The sequence below is a fragment of the Phascolarctos cinereus genome, unplaced genomic scaffold (assembly GCF_003287225.1).
Source record: "Phascolarctos cinereus isolate Bilbo 61053 unplaced genomic scaffold, phaCin_HiC Scaffold_3;HRSCAF=262, whole genome shotgun sequence".
NCBI classification, from domain to species: Eukaryota; Metazoa; Chordata; class Mammalia; order Diprotodontia; family Phascolarctidae; genus Phascolarctos; species Phascolarctos cinereus.
The window spans coordinates 33,565,816-33,589,516 of NW_027555736.1; the positions used below are offsets into that span (position 1 = coordinate 33,565,816).

At 43.2% G+C, this 23,701-nt stretch overlaps 2 protein-coding genes across 2 annotated transcripts in view; one reads left to right on the top strand and one right to left on the bottom strand.

Annotated features, from left to right (window-relative positions):
• Positions 1–22,584, bottom strand: part of HMG20A (high mobility group 20A) — an 81,028-nt gene extending 58,444 nt beyond the window's left edge. Inside the window, exon 1 of the mRNA XM_078150763.1 lies at positions 22,067–22,584. The gene's annotated coding sequence lies outside the window, so the exon portion shown is untranslated. The remainder of the gene's footprint in view (positions 1–22,066) is intronic.
• A 435-nt stretch (positions 22,585–23,019) lies between these two features.
• The window catches only part of PEAK1 (pseudopodium enriched atypical kinase 1), a 278,737-nt gene continuing 278,055 nt past the window's right edge, over positions 23,020–23,701 (top strand). Inside the window, 1 exon segment of the mRNA XM_078150761.1 lies at positions 23,020–23,193. The gene's annotated coding sequence lies outside the window, so the exon portion shown is untranslated.

A 23,701-nucleotide genomic window follows, 5' to 3' on the forward strand; every position in this document is an offset into this window, starting at 1 on the left:
TACAGTGGGTAAAGGGAAGTAACGTATGCTAAGTCTGAAAAGGTAGGCTGGAATAGCACTGTAAAGGACTTTATATGTTAAAGAGAGGAGTCAGCACTATATCCAAGAGGTAGCAGTAGTTTTTTGAGGGGGGGGGGTGACATGCCAGACCTATGGCTTTAGGAATATTACTTTGGCAGCTGTATGGAAGACAGTTTGGAACAGGGCCAACTAGAGTAGAAGCAGAAAGATTTGTTAGAAGGCTAGGGCAACAATCCACACAGTGGGCAACAGAGGGGTCTCAATTAGGGTGATGGCAATAGGAAGAGAGAGGAAAGAGACAGATGTATGATATACTACATTGGCCTTAGTAGCTGATTAGATGAGAGACATAGAGAGTACACAGAAGTCAGATTATACTGCAAGATCTTGAACATGAGAAACAGGGTGGTGCCACAGGCAGAAATTGTGAAATCAGGAGAAGAGGCACATTTGAGAGGAGTAATAAGAAGCTTGGTTTGGGATCAGACTATCATAGTGGTAGAGACAGAAGAATCTCAGAGCTGGGCTCTGAGACAGTGATCCCACTGTCCCTCCCATGTTGCTCATCAGAATATGTCAAAGACACAGAGCATCTCTAACCTTCAGATCTAACTACAGCAGAGAGATGGCCCAATGGCTCAGGCATTGGGTTTGAAGCTAGGGAGACATGAGTTCGAATTCTGCCTCAGACACAGTAGCTTTGTGATTCCAGGCTCATCACATGACCTCATCTAGCTCCAGTCCAGGGCCCTTCCTGCTCTAAATCTACGATTCTCTGATGTAGCTATTTCTTGAAAGCCTCTAGTGGGAGTGAAATGAAGATATTTCACTACTGTACTGACTAAAAAGATAACAGTCTAAGCTGAAAATGAAAATATAACCAAATGGGCTGAATAGTGGTAATCAACTGTAACAAACCTGAAATTCAGTCAGAAGAGATAAATCATTAAACAATTAGCTCCATTTTTCTATGAGATTATACTGCTATACATCTACAAAAGTAGAAAATATGATAAGAGTAGAAAAAGCACAGGATCAAGAGGTCAAGAGAGTTCTTCTGCTTCACCCTGGCTAAATCACTTAACAAAGTAGGTCCAACTTTTCTCATCTGTGAAGCGATGAGTGGAGTGGATGATCTCAAGGATTTCAATTCTATGATTTCAACACTATCATTCATCTAAATTTAAAATGAAGAATTTTCATTTGACCCTATTATCTCTCTAATGCCACATCTCTCAACATAGAAACCTGACAGCTGAAATCTTGGTCTAATGCTCTGATATAGTTATTCAAGGGTCTGGTTCTAAGTTTAGTTTATTTCAAGTCATCTTTCAATTCAAACACAGAATCAGCTTACAGACTTTTACTTTAAATATGCAACAAATATGTATAATATATCCAGTGCAATGGCATAAAAACCTATCAAGGACATTCTTTCTGCATCTTTAATTTAAAATGTTCTTGGCTTCACCAACATTCACATTGTTTGGACAAATAAAAACAGGACCTCTTATAAACTCTGCTCAAAACCTTTTTAAAAAAATAAGAGTATAAGAAGAAAAAGGAAAGTGAAGAGAGAATGATTGGGAGGGTTTCTTTTAATACAGGATATTATCATAGCTTTTGGTAAAAAGTTACCTTAGATGACCAAATCACTTGGACTCTATAATGGAAACTATTAATAACAGGCTAAAAAAGCTAACAAGGGGATTTCTCAGATTTAAGTCATAGGTAACCATTTTACCAAATACAAAGGGATAAATAAACATTCTGGCTTATAGACCAGGAAGATGGATGGATATGTGGAAAGCACTGGTCATGTCTAAAATAATGACTCATTGCAGACTTTATGAGCTAACACAAAAGCATTTCCTTAACTTCAGAGAGCAAACTGAAGGCAACATAGAATTAAGTGTTTTAAAGCACTCAAAATGAGGGCCAAAGGTTAGAAGAAACAAAACGTGTAACAAGAATGAAATTTTCTCATAGTAAAGAAAATGCCTATTTTAACAGAGTTCAGGCCTTGTGCTTAAAGTTAATTTATACTAGTTTCCAAATTATTTTCTATCATTATTTTCTTAGGATACAAGTTAGTGTCCTTATTATATTGTCCTCTAAGACAAAGACTGAATGTAAAAAATCAGTTACCCAAAACCTCAAGATTATGTGCAGACAGATTACCTGCACTGCAGATTATTAAAGCCAAATCTTTTCAAATACACAACACTTCGCTGGCTCCCATGTCCCAAGGGAAGCTGTGAGTCAGACAGTAAGACAAGAGAGTCCCCAGTGTTATGCTAGCGCTTTACATTAGCCTGGAAGCTCAGCTCACTCGGGCCATATGCTCATTATGCTCCAAGAGAAAGGAGACATGAAATTGATCACCCTTATTTTTACAGAGCTGGCACAGCACTATGGACCACTGACAATCCTTTAGACAATGAAGGTCATATATCAGACAACATAAGGACAACCCAATCTACAGCCAAAGATATTCACCAGTCACAGAGCTGAAAGCTCAATGCTGCTGCTTACACAGCACACTATCCAATGGTGTACTGCTCTACAAAGAGGTAATAAAGCCAATGGAGATCAGAATGTCTCTTGGCACCCAAGAGAGAACTCAGTACCCATTTGGCATGAACTGTCCAACCAACCAATGTCCACAAAGCAGGGGTGCTGTTGTTTCACTCAGACCAGGGCCTACGCAAGCGTGGGATCTAGTATGCTGAGCTGTAGGACTGCTACCACCTACACCTTCTCCTATTGCCAAGCCACAAGCAGGTGAGAGACATGCAGTATGCTGCAGAGGAGAACACTGGGTTTGAAGTCAGAAGACAAGGCTGAGAAGCCCGGCCCTGCCCCTTAGCAGCCCTGTGACAGCTTCCTCGTCTGGAAGTGAGGAGTCTAGGCTGCATGATCTCTAGGGTCCCTTCCCATCCTAAATCTTAGGATCCTGTGGAGAGCAAAGCGCCCCCAATCAATGCTAGCAGCAGAGCCAGTTTACCAGCACAGAAGCAATGGTCACAGTGATCTCCACAAAGTGGACAGCTGTTATCAGGGTGGCATAATCCAAAGAGCACTGGACAGAAAATCGGAGGACCTTGCTGAAAATCCTGGCTCCACTACTTAATACTTGGGCAAATCACATCATTTCTCCAGGCCCTTAGTTTTCTTATATATAAAATCAAATGGTCCCTTTCTGCTCTAAACCCTGTATTTCCATGACAATAATAGAGACATTTAAGCAGCTGCTATACAAACTGGAGTTAGGTTAACTGTAAGAAGGGAAGGCAAAAACAAAAGCCACCAAACCATTTGACACTGAGGTATAACCGAATTGCTTCCAATTCTGCATCTGGATTGTGGAGTTGGGGGGCAGGAAGAGCAGAATGACATGAATGACAAAGGGACTCTGAGCTAGGCACCTAGACCACCTTCAGGGAGAGGAGAGGCCTAGTCTAAATAGTGATTACAGGTGCAGACCAAACGCAGGCTGGTACAATGTGATAAAAGAAATGTCAATTCAATTAAAAAACAAAAAACATTTATTAAGCATCTATGTGCCAGCCACCGTGTTAAGACAGTGTTTGATTTTTACCCACAGTTGCGCACATAGATAATAATCACCATGAAGGAAATATTATTAGTTCAAGATAGGTATTAGACAGTATTTCCGTTTTTCACAGGACGTCAGGAAAAGTTGTCACACACACCCCTGCCCCCCTCCCCCAATGTACGCCTTGGAAGAGGAAGGGAACAAAAGGAACCAAAACACTGCGGTAGAACACAGCAAAGGAGCTGCTCCCCAAAGGAGGAAGAGGGCAACTTCTTCAGCAGAGCAAGCAGAACTAAGCGAACACTGGCTCGAGAGGTGGCACCTCCTCCGACACGCCATTCCCAAGCAAACCCAACGCTGAATCTTACACCGAGAACGACAGGAGAGCTCACAGCACAGAAGCTTGAGTGTATTAGCCAGTCACTATATATTTAATGTATGGAGGGAGTGGAGAGCTCAGACGGTTTCTGAGCTCATCCCAAGTCATTTTATTTGATGTAAATTCCTCAGTCAGATACATCCTTCTTTAAATGATTTGTAAAATGCATTCCTGAACAAATTCGGTTTTACTCACACCACTAACCCTCATCCTCTTAGGTGAGGACCTCATCTCTTCTTCTACTGAGAAAATGAAGGTCATTCACCTGGAATTCCCCCGCCTCTCCTCTCTATCTCAAAGCCCTCTGACAGCATCCCTTCCTTTTTTCCACGGTCTGATAATGATATGACCCCTCTCCTTGCCAAGGCTACCACCTCTACACATACCCTTACAACAATCCCCTCAATTGAAAGAGATAATGAAAAAAATAAAAATTGGCTTGAAGGTGTAAGTGCTTTAAGGTTTGCAAAATGCTTTCCATATATTGTCATTTAACCTTCCCCATGGGATAACTTCTACTGCTATTATTATCTCCCTTTACAGATAGGAAAACTGAGGCTGGGAGAACATGGTATAGTGGAAGGAGCATTGGGTTTGAAGTGAGAGGACCTGGATACAAATCTGAATTCCGGCTCTTCCCTGGGCTCCCTCCGGCCATCCCTTCTGTTCGCTTATTTCTCCAGGCACTCTTTTGATGAGTGTTAACAAGCCGGATGCCTGCTGCTGCTGCTGTCCCCCTGCCCAGGGTCACATGTCCGCCAGTCAACTAAGCAGCCCCCCAAATCCTGTTTGCAGCATCGCCAACTCATCCCCAGTCTCTCCAAGAGTTGGTAGGTAAGAGAGTGACTATAAAATCAGCGGGCTGTACTAAATGACGCTAAGGTTCTTTCTGTCTTTAAATCTATGATCTTGGATGACTGACCAAGATATTAAGCACCTGTGTAGGATTTGAACTCAGGTTTTATTTGGAGTCCAAAGCCAGTATTCTGCCCACTACTCTGAGATGCCTCCCACTCAGCATTCAGAGTGATTTCTCCTTTAGCCTTATCTTGTTTCCCATTTTTAAAAAATCTCTTCCTACTGGACCGTATATTCCTTGAGGGCAGAGACTGTATCATTTTTCATCATTTTAATCCTAAATGCAAACTTATTTCTGGCTTTTTAAGTATCTAGCACCAAGGTAAGGTGCTTAGTAAACAAGTGTTGAATGAAAGGTTCTTTCCTGCTTTGAATTTTTGGTCTTATAATAGTGAACACTCATTTTAAAATTCTTTCTAGGGGGTCAAGAAGGAACCTAGGCCTATATTTAACAAATACAATGCTAGATGTATTCTCTGCTTGACTCCAGAAGACAGAACCAGGAGCTAAGGGCTGAAGTTTCAGGGAGGCAAATTTCAGCCTGATATAAATCGAAATGTCCTGTCAAAGGTGGAATGGGTTTCCTGATGACGTACCGAAGTCTTCCAGAGTAGCTTGGATGCCTTCCTGTAGGGGTGCTGCAGGGAAGATTCCTGTTTTTTATACAGACTGGACTAACCAATCTCCTACTTTAGATCCCGTCAAGGTCAAACCGACACCATATACTCAAAACACCAAGACACAGTCTCCTCATTCCTTCCACCAACAAATCATTTTCTTTCATTTTTTTGAGTGAAAAAATATTTATTAAACACTTACTAGGTGCCAAGGACCAGAGTAAGCAGTGGGATTCATAAAGAAAGAGCAAGACAGTCCTTGCTCGTGTTTATACTCTAACCGGGAGAGACAAAAATTAAGCCAAGCTCAGCTGCAGGGAGGAAGGACGGGCACAGAAGCCCTCAGAGCGAAGCTGAGGGCAGATGGTAAAGTCCACTCATCTTCAGGATTAGTCAGTAGGTGGGATGACAATACCAGGGAACTGCAGGTCATAGAGGAAGGGCAGGTGCTCAGGTCAAGGAGTCAGAAGGAGTCAGTGCCAACCCATCTTACTGGAAGGAACAACGAGAGACTCCCATTCATCCACACCAGGCAAGCGGTCTGGATACACAGTGAGCAGTCAAGTAATCAGGCCGGGTTCTAAGTGGCTGAGGCAGTCAGAGTTTAGCTAGACCTGACAGAGAGATGAGGTGACAGCTGCCTTTCTCCAATTATTACTGAATGTGAAAATAATTCCCACAAGAATTTAAAACATTAACACATAGAAAAGCCTAGAAACTACACAAAAAAACAGAGAAGAAAATGACCAAAAAGTCCTAGAAATGGTTCCAAGTCAAGGGAAAAAAGGTAAGAGAATATGTTGTAGAGATTACATTGCAGGGATAAATAGAATATTGCCTTAAGCCACATTCAACATCTGCAAATACTGATTTGAGTCTCCTCATTTCCCAATTACTTTTCTGGCTAATCTCTGAGCTTCTGAATGAGCAGGAACATGCCTCCACTCAAACCCACTGTCCTGAGTCACATTACCTGGCTAGGGAAGTGCTCCCAGGGCACAATCTCCTGATTCTGATTTGTTTTCCAGTCACTTTCCTTCCAGTTTCCAATCCATTCACTGATATCGTTGGTGACAAGTTAAGGATGTGCTCCATCCCTTTGGAAGTTGCTTCTAAACCAAACTCTTGGTTTAGTGACCATTTAGGTTCAGAGCATGGTTTCACCCCCGGAGACGCCCACACCTCCTTGTCCCCTTGCTCTTCCCTCATTTCTTCAGACACCCTTTAAATACAGTGTTAAGAGTCTGATACCAGGTACTGCTGCTGGTCTAGCCTCCCAGAGTCACATGCCTATCAAGCAACCAAATCCCACTCAAAGTCCCGCGTAGAGGCTCATTTCCAGTCTCTCTAATGGTTTGGTAATTAAGAGAGTAATCTTCAAAGATCTTCAAAGAATATCTTCTTTGTTTCTTACAATTTGTTCATAAACTCAAGAAAGTCATAAATACTTTAACCCTTCTGAATTAGCTAGTTAACAAGACTATTAAATGAAATTTGGCCTTCTCTTTCTAAAAGACTGAAGCAGAACAATAAAAAATCATCAAATAAATGATACCGAGGTTGTAAAGGAATAAAGATATTAGATAAAATAAAGTTAACATCAAATTCAATGCTCAATGTATATAAACATATAACTTGTGGTAGTTTAAAATTAATTTCCTGAATTGCAAGAGATCATTTGCCTACCATTATACTCACTTTAAACACATGGTTAAGGCCTTTAAATTACTAGGTCACCAGAAGGCTTAATTTCTGGTCTTTCTTTGTCATATACTCCCTATAATTTATTTCTATCTCTCTAGTTCCCATCTCCTTTCCTTCAATCCCTTTTTAATGCAATCTACTTCAGAACCTCTTGAGAATGATTATCATTCAGTATAATTACACATGCATTACCAAGTAGGACAGGCAGAGCAGTTAAACCAACTGGGATCTCATGATGCCAGTTAAGTTTTAGTCTCATGCCACTGCAGACTCCCAGAACGTGTCAGCATTACTTCAGTAAAGTAGGTTACAGGTAGAGTCAGTGCAACCTTCTATGGAATTCACCAGATAAAAACAAAGATATATGCACATACAGCAAGCAGGTTATTTTGAGATGTAAAAAGGCATAAAAGCAGTAGCACAAGAAAGGAGAGGAGTACAGCTTCAAGTGACCAACTTCTATAAAACCCAAGGTAAATACACAGTCTCCCTGCTCAGGGCTTAGCTTTTAAAGCCCTCTTAATTTTTACTAAGCTTCTGTGCTATATACAACTGAAAAGGAATTTGTTCCACTCTCATCAATGGTTTATAAACAGCTCACAATGTCACCTGCAGATCTAGAATGGGAAAACTCTGACCTGAAGCTCTTCTGGCCTCAGGAGTAGCCTCCTCATTGCCAGGTGAAACATGTAAGGCCCTCAATCTGTCAAGTGCAGTCCTCCATATATGAAGAGCACTTCTGACTGGCCTGCCAGCGATGGGGATGCGCCCATGAAATTGCACTTCTTCATTCAATCTCAGTCTTCACTCAGTCTCTACGCTGATGATTTTTCAGATCTTTTTATTCATCCCTAGCCCCCCAACCTGTCTTGTAACTCCAACTGCCTCTTGGGTATCTTAAGCTGGTGACATTTTCAACTCAATGTATCTAAAACTGGATTCATTACATACACCCCCACCCTCACCCCCATCCTAACTTCCTCATTACTCTCAGGGGCACCACCATCCTCCCAGTCACCCAGGCTGGCAGCCTCACAGTCACCCCCAACTCCTCACTTTTTCACTCCCCCATTCCCCCATAGCCAACCTGTTGCCAAAGCCCGTCAATTTTACCTCCTTAACATCTCTCGCCAATTTCTCTCCTCTAACACTGCCACACCCTGGTACAGGCCCTTATCCTCCTGTGCATAGTTTATTCCAAGTTCTTGAAAAAAGAACTGCCAGAGTCAGGATGCAAATAGCGTATGAGGACTGTGATTTCATTGGCATAGCAAACTCTTGGGTGAGGTGCTTCTACCCATTCAGGTCATCATCTCTGTAAATTTTAGTCTCAGTTGCCTAGGGCACTAAGAGGTTAGGTGACCTGCCCAGGGTCATATAGCAGGTAAATGTGAGAGGTGAGACTTTAACTCAGGTCTCCTTGGCTCCAAGGCCCACTCTCTATCCACCAGGACACAATGACTCTCAGGATTCAAATATGGATCTACGTTCAACCTTGATGGGATTCATTCCTTTGGCTCCTCAAAAAGGATGGTGCTAAGATGTGAAGAGATTAGTGGCATAGTGGAAAGTGCAAATGATCTGGGTACAAGTTTTGGCTTTGTGACTTAGCATGCAGCACAGTCTAGTGGAAACCTGATTATGACCTGAGAGGCCCTGGACTGGAATCCTGGCTCTCTTACTCACCCCCTATGAAGCATCAGGCAGGCTGCTTAGCCATCCTAGAACTTGGTTTCTTGGTCTGCAAAGCAAGAGCGGGATGATCTCTATGGCCCTTTCTTGCCCTTTTCCTGGGTCTGCACTGTGAATCTATAATGCTCCAAACAAACAGCTTCCACTCTCAGACATGTCGTGCATAGCTAACTAAATAAATCTCAATCTTCCAGAGAGAAATGTATTTGGGTCAATGCCAGAAAAAGCCAAACTCTTGAACCCTTTTAAAATAGGGAAAAGGATAATATAAATATAAATATAAATATAACAAATGAATATGTGTCACCAGTCATGGTGCTACTAGATGCAACTACTACCCAGCCTAAAGAGGACACACAATTAGCACAGGCTGACAGCAGCAGGATGAAGCTGACCCCAGTCCTTTTTTTGGGTACACTACAAGAACCTACAACATCCTCAGTATCATGGAGGTGAGAAGATTTTAATTAAACTCTAGGAGAAGAAAACCTCCAAAACAGATCCTGCAAGTAGTTTGTTTTGCTAGGAAATAAGTGGCTAGCAGCTGACATGTCTTTTTGGCACAATAAAGCTGCTTATGCCCCTTTCAGAAATCAAGATAAAACCACTCCACACCATTTACATAATATGGTCCTTAAATGAGCAATTAGCCTGAAAAGGCTGTTCTCACATATGGTATGGTCTCACAGCACTACAATCCTGACTTAGGACCTTATTATAGTCATACCCCAATTTTACCTATATTCTTCCATGAGCTATGGGGGTCAATGAGTTACACTTTAGAAAACCAAAGAGCGAGCCTGCAGTGGCAACTACAGATTTATGAGATTTATATATTTAGTAATATCCAGAGGCAAACACTGATAAATTCTCATCAGCTCCCAAATTCACTGGCTCAAGAATTTCTGTCTAGTAAATCTGTACTATATCAATAAATAGATGAAGCTTTAAAAAATCATTTCACTCAGACACTGAATAATAAACAATTTTGCAAAGATGAAAAACAAATAATGTTTCCTAATTGGAAATTTGACATTTTCTAAGCATTCAATACTCTTATTCTTTTAACTCTATTATGAACTTTTAACCCCTACCCCACACCCACAGATTTGCATGGAAATACTTAGAATATGGTTTCTACTTAAAGCTACTTATAGGACTACTGGTATCTGGGCTCTAGAAATAAACTAAAAGGATCCATTTGATCTATGCTAAAGAATCAGGTAAAAGAAACCTGAAACACTTCCCCCTTGAAATTTATCTTGTTCTAAATTGTAAATACTACTTTGTGTGTTAGGGACTGATTGCTGCTAACAACTTGGTTCAAGCTCTTGTATATCTCAATTTTTTTTCCTCAAAATATGAAATTAGGAGATTTGTTTTTTCTTTCATCTGATTTTTATAAATCATGTAATAAAAGTTGAGTAGAATGAATACCATTATCTCTAAGATTTTGCAATACTGGACATTAGTCATTTAATAATGGAAAGAAAAATGGATTGGTCTAGAAGCCATTCTTCGGCTCACTGGCCATGTGCTGCAGGGCAAGTCATTTCATCTCCCTGAGCCTCAGTTTCCCCTTCTGTAAAATGAGGGAGTTAGATTAGATGACCTTCAAAGCCTTTTCAGCTCTCTATGATCCTAAACAGGAACATTTTAGAAGAGAAAGGCACCAACAACGTGGAGTAGTCGTCATTCTCTGCCAAGTGTCTATGTCCAGACTTGCCACTTCCTTTGTGCTACCTGGCCATGACACATAGCCATGATGGGCACAATGCTAACAATATGTAGCACACTGTGCTTCCCCTAACCCAGAGGCAGGAAAATGCTTGAGTAATTAGGCCACCTCACCACCATGCCCCGATGCTCCAAAAATTCTGGTTCTGGCAAAGGAAGCAAGTGGCCCAGCCAAGATGCCACCATTGAGAGCTCTGCCTCTAGTCTCAAATTTAGGAAATGTCAGCAGGTGCAGCTGAGATGTGGAGGTTGGGTAAAACGTGGCCACAAGTGCCAACTCCACTGAGCAGAAGAGATGTTCATCATTAACCGAGATCCCTGAAGAATTCTCACAAAGATCAGCACAGGACAATGGCCACTGTAATGCCATATCAGATGACAATTTTGAATGAACACAGAATTAGTCCTGGTTGCAGTTACCAAGCATCAACAATATGCTAGCCCTGGTACATACACGGTCCCTGCCACAGGAACTTACTACTTCAGGTAAAATGGGATATAACATAGACGGTATCTGTGTAATAGAAACATCAAAGACATAAAAACTGAACACAACTTTCAGCTTTCTACTGTTTTAAGCTAGCGTCATTGCTTTTTCCTTTTTTTAAATCATTATTAAATTTTATTTTAAATTTATAGAATAAAACTAGCATTTCCATAACATAGCACAACAAAAAAAATGACTGCACATGAAACTGCACAAACTGCTCTTCCTTTCAAATATACCACAAAATTATCAGGTAAATTCCTTTTTTTCCCCCTCCTCCACAGCCCACCCCCACCCTAGAGCTGGCTACCTTCGGGTACATATACATAAAATTATTCTGTACCTCCTGTTTATCGTCTACTGTCTGGTAGTTAGGATAAAATACAAACTCCATAGCCTGACATTCAAGGCCCTCCATGACCTCAGTCCAGCTTACCTTTCTAGTCTTATTGCCTTTAAGTTCCCTTCGCACACTCTGTGTGGTGGCCAGACTGGACTATGAGCCATTCCCTGGTCACGTCCTTGCGCATTTTCTTGCTCCTGTGCACTGACACAGCCTGTACCCTAAGACGTGGACCCACTTCTGCCTATTGCAATCCTTCTTTCCCTTAAGGCCTGCCTCAGGCACTATTCTTCCCCGAAACTTCCTGGGATCCCCCCTGGCTAAAGTGCCCCTCACCTCCCCGAGCTTTCTTAGAGCACTCACCTGAAGCGTACTCCCAATCACGTCCTTAGTGGGCTACGCCCACTCTGTAAGAGGGCCACGTGAGCAGCACAAGGCCTGCCACATAACACGTGTTGATAAAGGCAAGTCCGTGTCGGAGAAGCAGCTTCGGGTGGGGATGGCGTGGAGGTGCGAGCACGACGCCGAGCCTGGAATCAGGAAGACCTGAGGTCAAATGTGGCCTCAGACACTTCCTAGCTGGGTCACCCTGGGCAAGTCACATCACCCTGTTTGCTTAGTTTCCTCATCTGTAAAAGGAGCTGGAGAAGGAAATGGCAAACCCCTCCAGTATCTCTGCCAAGAAAACCCCAAGCGGGGTCATAAAGAGTCAGATATGACTGAACAACAACTATTATAGAAGCTCCAGGTGCTTCTGGAGAAACTTGGCATCGTACACAGTAGGAAAGGGAAAAAAAAAAGAGGAACAATTTGCCCATATTCAAAAGAGGCAAAGCTCCTAGATTCCTAGTGGCCTTCAGAGAAAGTGACAGGTGGTAGGGATTCCACAAATGTGTGCTGAGCTGAATTGGGTGTCATCTTCCAGATCAATAACTGTTAAGAAGGTCTAAGGGAGAGTCATAATCCTCATCTCAGCCACCTCACCTTGCAGTTAAATTTTCCTAAAGGACACAAGTTATAAGGATGATTAAAAAAAAAGTTTAGTTCAGAAGAACTTCTCTGTCTACAACCAGAAACTCTCTACATTGAAATGATATGACTATTCATATCCAAACAGCATCTGCAGATTAATAATACTTACTGATGCCAATGGACAATCATGAATTGAATGAATATATATAGTATTGTGGAGAAAACAAGTAGGAATAAACCCAGTCCCTACCTTCAAGGACCTTCTTACCACTTAATACATAAATACATTAAAGTAGATGGTAAAAGTGCAATAAGAGAGGTAAGGAGAGTTGAGGGTTGAGATGAGGTAGAAGTAAGTACATCCATCTGGATTTAAGAAAGTCAAATACTAGCATCACCTCTGCAGAATTAAGCAGGAACATTACAGAGAAATACACTTTTGGGGGGGCTATTAAACTGAGGTTACGTTACATGGTAGCAGAGAGGCAATTTTGTGGGGCTCAGCCTTTATTTTTGTAGCTTCTCTTTTTCTCTAAGAAGGCTGGGAACTTAGCCAATCATCTAGATGTCAAAGAAGTAAAACAAAACTGCTTTTGGGTCCAAGAAGTAGATCACATAATTAAAAGCAGAGATCCACTGATTGTTGTGGGAGGCAGAGAAGTTTCCCAATAATCTGTAAATTATCAACTTCAAGGCAGATGCAGGAAAAGTTATCCAAATTCCTTAGGTATCCACAGACACTGCTTCAGTATATATGCCTTTGTTTCCTCACATATAGACTCACAGATCTGAGGCCTAGAGAGATCACCTGGTCCAAACTCTGCATTTGGAAGGTATCGCCCTCCCAAATCAACAGATGAGGAAACTGCAACCAAGAGATGCAGATTTGCCCAAGACCACAACGCTAACAGGTGGTGGTGACCAGCGCTCTCTCTACTACATTATCCTGCTGTTCAATTTCTCTTCCAAATATATCTAATAGAAATGCCTACGTAGATGTAGTAATACACTAACAGCCAGCATTTATGTAGTGCTTTAAAGCTTGCAAAGTGCTTTGTATTTAACACATAAGCTGTGGGAAGAAAAGAATAGTGCCTCAATTCATTCTTGGCCAAGGTGGATATTATCATACATACACACATTATCTCTTGATAGGGAAGAGCAGGCAGAATGTGAGAACAGAGGTCAAGTTAATCAAGACACACCAGACAGATCTGCAATCTGCAATCCCATAGCAAGCATCAAATGCTATCCAGCCAGCCCACATCGGCTTCCCAGCTATGTCTTAGCTCAATAACGCTGTAGGGAAAGGGCTGTTGTAAACCTTAGGGTACTGCATGAATGCCAACCATTATGATTCCTCCACTAACAGTTCATCATAGAATGAAGAGGCCTAGGTTTTTCAAAGGTATGGCAGCTGACTTTAAATCCCACAGGAGAGGCCGTGTGGCACAGTGGAGGAGTACTGGTTTTAGAATCAGAGGACCTAGGTTCAAATCTAGCCTCATTCACTTATTGTGTAATTCTGGGCATGCACTTAATCCCTCTACAAATGCAGATTCCCTTCCCCTCTCTGATCCCAGTTTCCTCATTTGCAAAATGAAGGTGTTGGAAGAGATGGCATCTAAAATTCCTTCTTGCTCTAATCTACTACTTTATGTTCTATCATATTGAAAGGCACTGAATATGGGGCCAGTGAAACCAAGTCTGTGATATGAGAACTTTCAGCCTAGCTAAGTTCATAGAGGATCATGGGGTTGATTTCAGGGTGACAAATTTTCATCCTCAGAAACTCATGAAAGACTAGATCATCGAAAGACTGAAAATCTGGGGAAATCTGGGGTTTCCAAACACGGGCAAAATCATAATAAATATTTGTTGCTGAATAGATCCTTGAAATGATACTATGATAGACACTGCTGTTTTATGATTTATTCTACACCTCCAGAGACTTCAGAGCAGAGATTATAGTACATAACTCAGTATTTAAAAGAGGGAACCCCCTAAAATCTTGCTAATATTTACACGAAAAAGCTCACAAATACAATTGAGGCCATTGGCTTACATCATAATCCACAGATTGCACAGGGTACATTAACTATTACAGCATAGGGAAAACTCTGGGGCCACCTCTTATAAGCTATTGTAATTCTTGTAATCATTGAGTTACTAAAGCAGTCCTGGAAACTAGGAGTCTTCCATTTGCCAAGGAAAGGTAAATAAAACTTTAATGGGTAGATAATTTCTAAACTCCTAGCACTGTATCCTCATTAAATGAACTCAATTTAAAAATGGAAAGTAATATAATGGAATAGTAGTTCCAAGTTCTCTTCCACAAAACTCCTAAACACAGACCTAGAAAATGCACCAGACCAAGTCACAGTGGGAGAAATCTAAAAAGTCACAATGGTCATTTGTCTGGCCCAGATCCATATAGATAGAGAGGTCTATGGACAAGAGGTCAAGTCAAAAGAAAGCAGCAACCAGGGAGAAGCTGTTCACCAAGGTAAGAGGACATCCCAAACCCATCCTGGGGTATCTCAAGGGGGACAGGTATGAACTAGCTGCTTTGTGCCCCACTGCCTAGATCCTGGGTGGATGGCGAATGGGACATGCACATAGAGGTGGCGCTCCCTGGTAGGGAAGCCCTGGGCAGTATAGTAAAAATGAAGTTCAGAAGCAAACAGCAGTAGAGGGACTCAGACCCCAGGAGCAAAGGGGGTTTTCAGTTTTAGCCCCCAGCTCAGCCTGCAGAGGAATAACCAGGGCAGGAATCCCAGACCAAAGGGAAGCCTACAATTCAGCCACTCTGAGCCAACAGAGATTTCCAGCTGGCTGACAGGGTCTGAGTCCAAAAGCAGTCTATCATTGCTCAGACTCAAACCCAGGTCAGGAACTTGCAGGGCTCAGACCAGGGGAGCAGCAATTAGACTTTGTCCTGAATCAGACCACTCTAAAAGCAATCAAAGTTTACAGGTCCCCAGCTTGTCCCTGAGATCCTGGAATTAACATAACACTCAGTTACCTCCCAAGAAAGCAGCAACAGGATCAGACTAGACCTTCCCTCCACAAGTGCAGCAATGCCCAGCCCTAATATCCAGTCTGAATTCAGGAAATAGGCTGGAAGAATAAGCCAAACAAACAAAAAAAGAGGAGCCCACCATAAAAAGCTATTGTGTTGATAAGGGAAGCACAAGACACCAACTCCAAAGAGAATGCTTCTAAAATATCAACAAGCAAAGCTTCAGAGAAAAATACTGCTTGGGCACAAAATCAATTGGAATTCTTGGAATAGATGTAGCAAGAATTTTTGTAAAGACTTTGACATTTTTTAATAAATTAAATGAGTGCTTGAGGAAAAAATTAGAAAAGATGTGAGAGTCATGGAAGAAAAAGGGAAAGGGTAATAGCTTGGCACAAGAAGTACACAAACCTTGCCCATGCAACAAACTTCCTGAAAATCAAAATGGACCAAATAGAAAGCTAAAGACTTCATGAAGCAACAAGAAATATTAAAACAAAGTCAAAAGACTGAAAAAAAAATAGAAGAAAATGAATGGTATCTCATAGCAAAAACAAATGACCTGGAAAAAAGATCAAGGAGACAAAAATTAAAAATCATTGAACTATCTGAATGTCATGACCAAAAAAAGAGCCTAGTTATCAAATTTCAAGAAAATTGCTAAAAAAAAAAAAGAAAAGAAAAAAAAGAAAATTGCTCAGTTCTCTTAAAACCAGAGGGCAAAGTAGAAACAGAAAAGAATCTACTAGTCACCTCATGAAAGAAACTCCAAAATGAAAATTCCAAGGAATGTCATAGCCAAAGCTAGAGCTTCTGGGTCAAAGAAAAAAATGCAACGAGCAGCCAGAAAGAATTGAAGTACCACAGAGACAGAGTCAGGAACACACACAACTCAGCAGCCCCCATTATAAAGAAGCAGAGAACCTGGAACACAATATCTCAGAAGGCAAAGGATACAGACTTACAGCCAAGACTAATTTACTCAACAAAATGAAGTATAATGCTACTGATGGAACTTTAATGCAACACAGCACTTCCAAGCATTCCTGATTGAAAATACCAGAGCTGCATACAAACTGAAATTCAAACACAGGAGTAAAGAAAAACATAAAAAGGCAAATGGGAATGAACAAATGATAACGAACTAAACAAGGATAAACTGCTAACATTCAATCATGAGAAAATGAGGCTTATGTCTTAGCAACTGCCTATCATCTTTCAGGGTTACAGAGATCATCTAATCAGACAAGCCCTGGGACTGGTTGTAGCTGATTTTAAGAGAAGAATGGAAGGGGAGGGGAAGAAGATGACACTGGGAAAGGAAAAACGTTAGGAAACATTATCTCACGTCATCAGGATATACACGGAGATATCTATACCAACAAGGAGGGGACTGGAGAGGAGAAGCCAACATCTGAACCTCACTTTCAAATGAACCAATCAAAACATGGAAGAATACACACACAGAATTGGATACAAAAATAGATTTCACTCAACAAGAAAATGCTTAGTAAAGGGTCATGGGGGGAGGGTAAATTAAGGGAGGGATCAGTCATAACAAAAACAAACTCTAAGAATGTATAAAATTATTCATCGGTCTTTTTAAGATGACAAAGAATAGGAATCTGAGGGTCTAAACTGGGGAATGGATGAACAAGCTGTGGTATATAACTGATAGAATACTACTGCACCGGATGAAATGATGGAGATGGCTGCAAAGAAACCTGGGAAAACTTGTATGAATTGATGTTGAGTGAAACAAACAGAGCTAGGAGAAGAGTTTATACGATGACAATAATACGATAAAAGCAAAAAAAAAACCACCTCTGAAAGAACTGGGAACTCTAATTAGTATAATAACCAATTACTATCTAGAAGACTAAGGATGAAATACGCCATCCACCTTTTGATAGGGAAGTGAAGGGCTTAGAGCACAGAAAGAGACAAAGATGTTTTGGACACCACAAATGGGGAAATTTGTTTTGATTTATTATGCATATTTGTAATGGGTTTTGTTTTTCTTGTTTTCAATTCAGGGCAGAGTGGGGAAGTTTTGGGGGAAGGTGAGAAGGCAGACTTTTGCTAATTAAAAAAAATACTTTAAAAAACACTGCATACAAACACAAAAGGAAAAAAGGAAAAAGAAGAGTTAGAGCAGCACATTCAAAGCATCTTTTCTCTCTCTGCCCCTCCCTGAAGGGCTTGGGGCCGTTTGAAAGAGAGCAGTCTGAGTCTCACTCATTTTGTTTGGTTCGGGGACAAGGAAGGACCAACGAGCAGAAGCTACAAAGAGGTAGGTTCTGTAAGACTGCGTGACACATGGAATGTTCTAACAACGGAATGGGAGGCACGTTCCCCAACACTGCTGGTGGGAAGAGTGTATAAAGGGGATTCAACTTCAGGAATGAGACTGAACAAGTTTACACTCTCCAAGATTCATTCCAATTCTGAGAATGCTAAATGCTAAAGTCTTGGTTGGGGTGTGGGGGAGGAGGAGGGGGCATTTAATAAATATTTACTGAACTGAAAGCCTGAGTATTCAAGCAGAGGACCCAACAGATTTGGATGGCAGTTAGCTGAAATGCTGAGAAGGAGGGTTTTAAATGCTTTAAACTGGAAGCAAGATCATACAAATTTTAGGTTGTATCTTGGATGTTGTTCAAACCATGATCATACCCTACACCTTATAAATAGGGAGGTAGCAATGAGTTTCCTGTCCTTGATTTCCATCTGGAAAGTCAAAGACTACAATTTTTGTAACATTAAAAAAAAAAGGTAAGAAAAGTAGAAAAACATCTATAGGATGAGAAAGTCCTCTACTCAAACCTTTAGGATATAAAAATATTTCAAGAATATTAGTATACTTTGGACAGGACAAAAGATAAACAAAAATAGTAACTTGTAGAAATCACAGGAAGTCCAAGGCTCAATATATATAAAAAAAAATTCTTTTTGGTTCAAATTTGAGCTATCCCCAAATGTGAGTGAATACACTCTATATCACTTGTAGAGGGACTTACATTGGACTGGAGTAGATTTTTGGAGTTCATTCTTATTCAAAGGTCTCTGTTTCAAAGAGTAAAACAGTTGTGTAAGATGAGAAATGTTATCAATTCTGCTAAGGCACAAATTTTGTATTATTGACTCCCATTCTAACTACTTTGGTCTGTGTGATCCCTGGATGCTTTGATAACAGACATAGTCATATAATCTGAATATTATTACTTAGGACTGCAGGTTCCCACATAATTCAGTTAAAACAAAACTTTAATCATACCCCCCTAATACAGTCTAAGTTTCTTTTCTTTTTCTCTTTTTTTGGTTAGGCAATGGGATTAAGTGACTAGCCCAGGGTCACACAGCTAGTGAGTGTTATGTGCCTGAGGCTGGATTTGAACTCAGGTCCTCCTGAATCCAGGGCCTGTGTTCTATCCACTGCTAATTTTATTTTCTAATTTTCATTTAGTGTCCCGATTAGAAAAATAACAGAAACAGGAAGAGCATATTTTTAAGGCTTTCTTCTATCATATAGCAAATCCACTAGCTTCTCACATAACTCTCACTCTAAAATGTTCTATGGTCTTCACCTCTCTTCTCTGCACATACTCACTCCTCTAATATTTCTCCTTTAACAGAACCAATGAATAACTGCCACTTATCAGAAAACATCCTTTCTCAGATATGTGCTTTATATATTGCTTTTTTCTGAACAGACACTTCTTCAACCTGCTCAAGTCTTTAAGCTACAGCAATTTTTCTTATTTCTATTATATCGCATTTCTCTTGTGGAACATTACAAAGGCCAATTTAATATACTCCTCTGTTTTCCAACTACACAAAGGAAATGTAACTATCTTAGTCCACATTTTAACATCATTTTCTCTACCTTTTTCACAATTTCCTGTTATTTCCGTAATTCCAAATGTTGGAGTTTAATCTGTCAGGATGAATCTACAATACTGTGTTTTATAGCGTAACAAATAATGAACACTTCTATTTTCCTTTTAATAAAATGTTCTTATGATAATGAAATATCTTGTTAATTATTTGGAGGTCACGTGTATAGTCCTCTCTTTCATTAAACTTTGGCCCAAATTTTATTTATGTTGGGTTTTTTTCCCCCCAAGGCTCTCTATCTATAACTCTGCAAGTCCTTTCTTCACTCTTTTCTTACCCAATACAACAAACCCGAAACTAAGAACTGTGTTGTAGAGACCTCGAATAACCATTATTATTTTTTTTTAAAAACAAGACAAAAACCACAAAAACGCTTAAGATGAAGAACACTAGCTATAATTTTCATCCTGGAGACTGTTTAATAAACTGTGAATGTAACAGTTTATTAGAAGTTCAACAGAAATAAATTTAATAGTTTTAATCTCTAAATTATTTCAAATCAAGCCAATTTATAGCAATTTCAGTTATAGGTTCAAATAATTAGCATTCACAACATACTAAAATGTTTCAGGCTTGCTAAAGAACAGAATACAGTTGAAGGGTACCCTAAAAGATCATCCAGTGTATCAAGTAAGTAGAACCAAAAGAACAATTTATAGGTTGACCACAAAAATGAAGTGAAAATGCAATCAAAAGACTTCAGAGCTCTGATCAATACAGTGTCCAATTCTACCATCAATCAACACACAAGAATTTATTAAGTGCCTACCCACTATGTACCTAACACCATACCAGGTAATTGGGATACAATGGGGAAACCAAACAGTCCCTAGAGTCTCCGGCCTAGAAAGGAGCTTACTTTTTAATGAGGAAAACAACACACACACACACACACACACACACACACACACACACACACACACTCTCACTCTCTTACAAAGAATATATGAAATAAATACAAGGCAATTTCCAGGGGGAGGTACTAATTTTGGGGAAGATCAGGAAAGACTCCATGTAGGAAGTTACCTTGTAAGCTGTGCTTTAAAACTAGGGCTTGTAAAAGGCAAGGACGAGGAGGAGCGCCTTGGAGGAAATGAAGAAAGGCAGGGAGGACACTGAGGTGAGAGATGGAATGTTGGGGAAGCACATGGCCCGCCCCGTGGAAGGGATGGGATGTGCCCTCGGGTGGAGAAGGAGGCACACATTTACAGGCAGAGTCAACGTGTTGATCTGTTTCACTTGCTTGTGCTTATTTGTTACAAGGAAAGGTTCTGTGGTTAGGAAAGGGGAGGTCACTGCAAAGGAAGAGAAGTGTAAAAAAGGAAACGAATAAAGAACATTTTAAAAAGAGATTTGCACCCTTTCATTTTACACAGAGAAGGAAACTGAAGTCCTTAGGAAAGTTGAGTGATTTGCCTAATACGTCACATACACCAAGGATCTGAACACGAGTCTTTTGACTTCAAATCCAGTACTTTTTACATTCTACCCCATACTGCTTCCTAAAGAACAGACATCTTTAGTAGGGGCTAAGGTGCTTTACAGACATTATCTCATATGATCATCACAACAACCCTGAGGGGGGGGCGTGTTGTTTTCCCCATTTTACAGATTAGGAAATAGAGGTAGAGAGAAGTGAAGTGACTTGTGGAGGGTCAGGAGGCTAGTAAATTCTGAGGCTACATCTGCACCCTAAGCCCAGTTCTCTATCCACTGCCCCACTTAGCTGCCTTATTAACATAATGACACTTAAACGTGGCCTGAAGTGAATTACTTTGGAAGCCCGTTAACAGAATTTAATTCATTTCAAAATCTGTCAAGCTCCCAAACGTCTGCTAGGCACTGGAGACATTGAGGGAAAATATTTCCCTAAAGGAACTTACATTCTGAGAGACAAATCAAAAGCTTGTTTTTGAAACTCAAAACGCTGAGCTACCCTGCTAGACGGCAAGCTTCTTGAGGACAGGAATGGCATTTATCATGGTATTCTCCGCACCTGCGCAGCTCGGTTACCCTGCACCTGTAGGCTCTGAATAAACGTCTGACGAACTGAAATGCTTCGCTACTTCGCACACGATTTCTTAATACAGGAGGACCCGAAAATCTTGTTGCAGTTTAATGCTTGACAAGCTTAAAACCGCACTAAGACTTTGGGGACAACCTGTACAAACACTCCGGCTACCGTAAAAACAAGTGAACATGCAAAAGGCTGAGGAGGTGGGCAAAACTCCTCCGTGACCTTAACCAACGTGTCTGACTATTGGAAGACACCGGCGAGTTCGGTCAAGATGACACTGGCACCACAGCACGTGACCTGGACTGTTCTTACGGAAGGATTCAGCCCTCAGCATCTCCTCCGTTAAAAACTACCTGGCGCCCAGAGCCTGGCTTCAGGTTACACAGGTAGGGGCTGGAAACGAACCTAAAATCAAGACTTGGTGCAGCGCATCATTACAGGAGGAGAGAAATCACCTTGCGCAGGCCGGGGGATGGGGGGAGGGAGCCTCCCGCGAGACCACGGCCCCCAAGCCGGCCTCTGCAGCGGAAGTGAGCAGGTACTCTCAGCTGACCCGGCCCCCGCCGGAAGTACATGGCCCCTCTGCCAAGGAGCCCCAGGCGCCCCCCCACCGGAAGTAGTCGGCCCCCCAATCAGTCAGCCCTCAGCCAGACAAACTCAGGTTCAACAATGGGGAAGGGAGCGGGAGAGGAGGCGGCATCCGCGAAGCTCCTCCGGCGTCTCGGAGCCGGCCACCCCGAGGGTCGTCCGCGCTTACTGACCTGCAGGCGGCGGGCAGGGAGAGGCCACAGGCCTCCTCGGAGCCCCCCGCACTGAGCACAACTTCCTCAGTCCCTTTCAGACGCGCTAGCTCTCCGTTCGGGACCGCTTCACGTCTCGACGCACGGATCCCTCCGCCGAATCACTCCTCCAACTCCCGCCACGGACGCCCCCTCCCCGCTCCGCGCCTTGGATAGCTCATCATATCCTAAAGTCCCTGATTCGGTAGGGAACACTAGCGGTTTTACGGTGTGGCCCAAGGCCAAGAGGGACTTCCTGGGCAGTGTTCCTCGAAAAACTCCCGGGATTATTTTTCTCGGTCGCGGAATGAACCTACGTGCGTACGAATGAGACGAGTTTTCGAAGAGCTTGCTGGGAAATGTAGTTTATTTACTCTCCCGTGCAGACTTCCAGAGGCCTAACCGAAGCGCGTCCGTGTCGAAAGGAGAACGGGATGGGGGAGGGGAAGCGCTTCGGCCTTAATTTGCAGTCTTTTTTCACTCCGGTCCCCCTTCGGAACTTGGGAGTCCCTGGTCTTCTGGCCGGCCCCGGGCCCACGCCAGTCCGCCACGCCCCCCAGCCCATGCCGGCCCCCAAGCCAATCAATTCCCCTTTGCCAACTCTTTCCCCGCCCCTTTCTTTCTCGGCTACCTGGCCTCGGGGCGGCTTGCCCTTCCCCCGCGCGCGCGCGCGTGCGCGCGTGAGGGTGCTTTCCTGTATCCGCGGGGCAAGAGGTGGGTACTTGGGTGGCGGCGCGGGAGGGCCAGCTGGGCTTTGGGACACACGCGCGCGCCGGTTCGCGAGGGGAAGGGGGAGGGGAGAGGCGGAGGAGGGAAAGCGCGCGCGCGCGGACATTCCTGGGCGGCGGCGGCGCGCGGCGCGGAGCCGGGCGGGGCGGGAGCGCGCGCGGGGGGCCGGCCCGAGGCGGGCGGGGGCGCGCGGAGGCGGCGGCGGGGAGTTAGTTAGTTGTTGTGAGTGTCAGCGGCGGCGGCGGCGGCTCTAGCGGAGGCGCCGGGACGGACCGGGCCGGGACCGCCCGCGCGTCCCCCGTCCCCTCCCAGCCCCGGACGGACGGCGGACTGCGGACGCACGGCGAGGTGGTCGTGGCTGCGGCGCCCGCCGCTCTCAGGTGAGGCGTACGGCTCGGGCGGAGCCCCCTCCCCGCGGGCAGAGACCCCTCCCCGCGGGACCAGCCCCCAGCGCCCGGCCCGGGCAGCGGGGGGCCGCGGGCTCCGACTGAGGTGCCCAAGGGGGGAGGGATGCTCGCGGCGGCGCGAGGTGCCGGGGCAAGCGGGGATCCCCCCGACCCGCCCCGGGGGCGCCTCTGTCCTCGGGGCCTGGACTGGGTCCCTCTCGGGAGTTTGCCCCCTTCCCCCCTTTTCCCTCCGGTCGGTCCGGAGTGCGGGGCAGGGGCTCCTTGCTCTCCCTTCTGTCCCCGGGCGGGCGGGGAGCTGGAGGGGTGGGGGGGTCTGCCCTAGGGGCCAAGTTCAAAGCTTTGAGCCCGGACTCGGTCCTCCGCGACTGCTGTGGACCTCTGCAGAGAGAAGGGGCCGGGAGTGGGAGCGTGAGCATGAGTGTGTGCGTGCCTGTGTGTATCTGCTTGTGAGTGTGTGTATGCGCTGGGGAGTGCGCTTGCC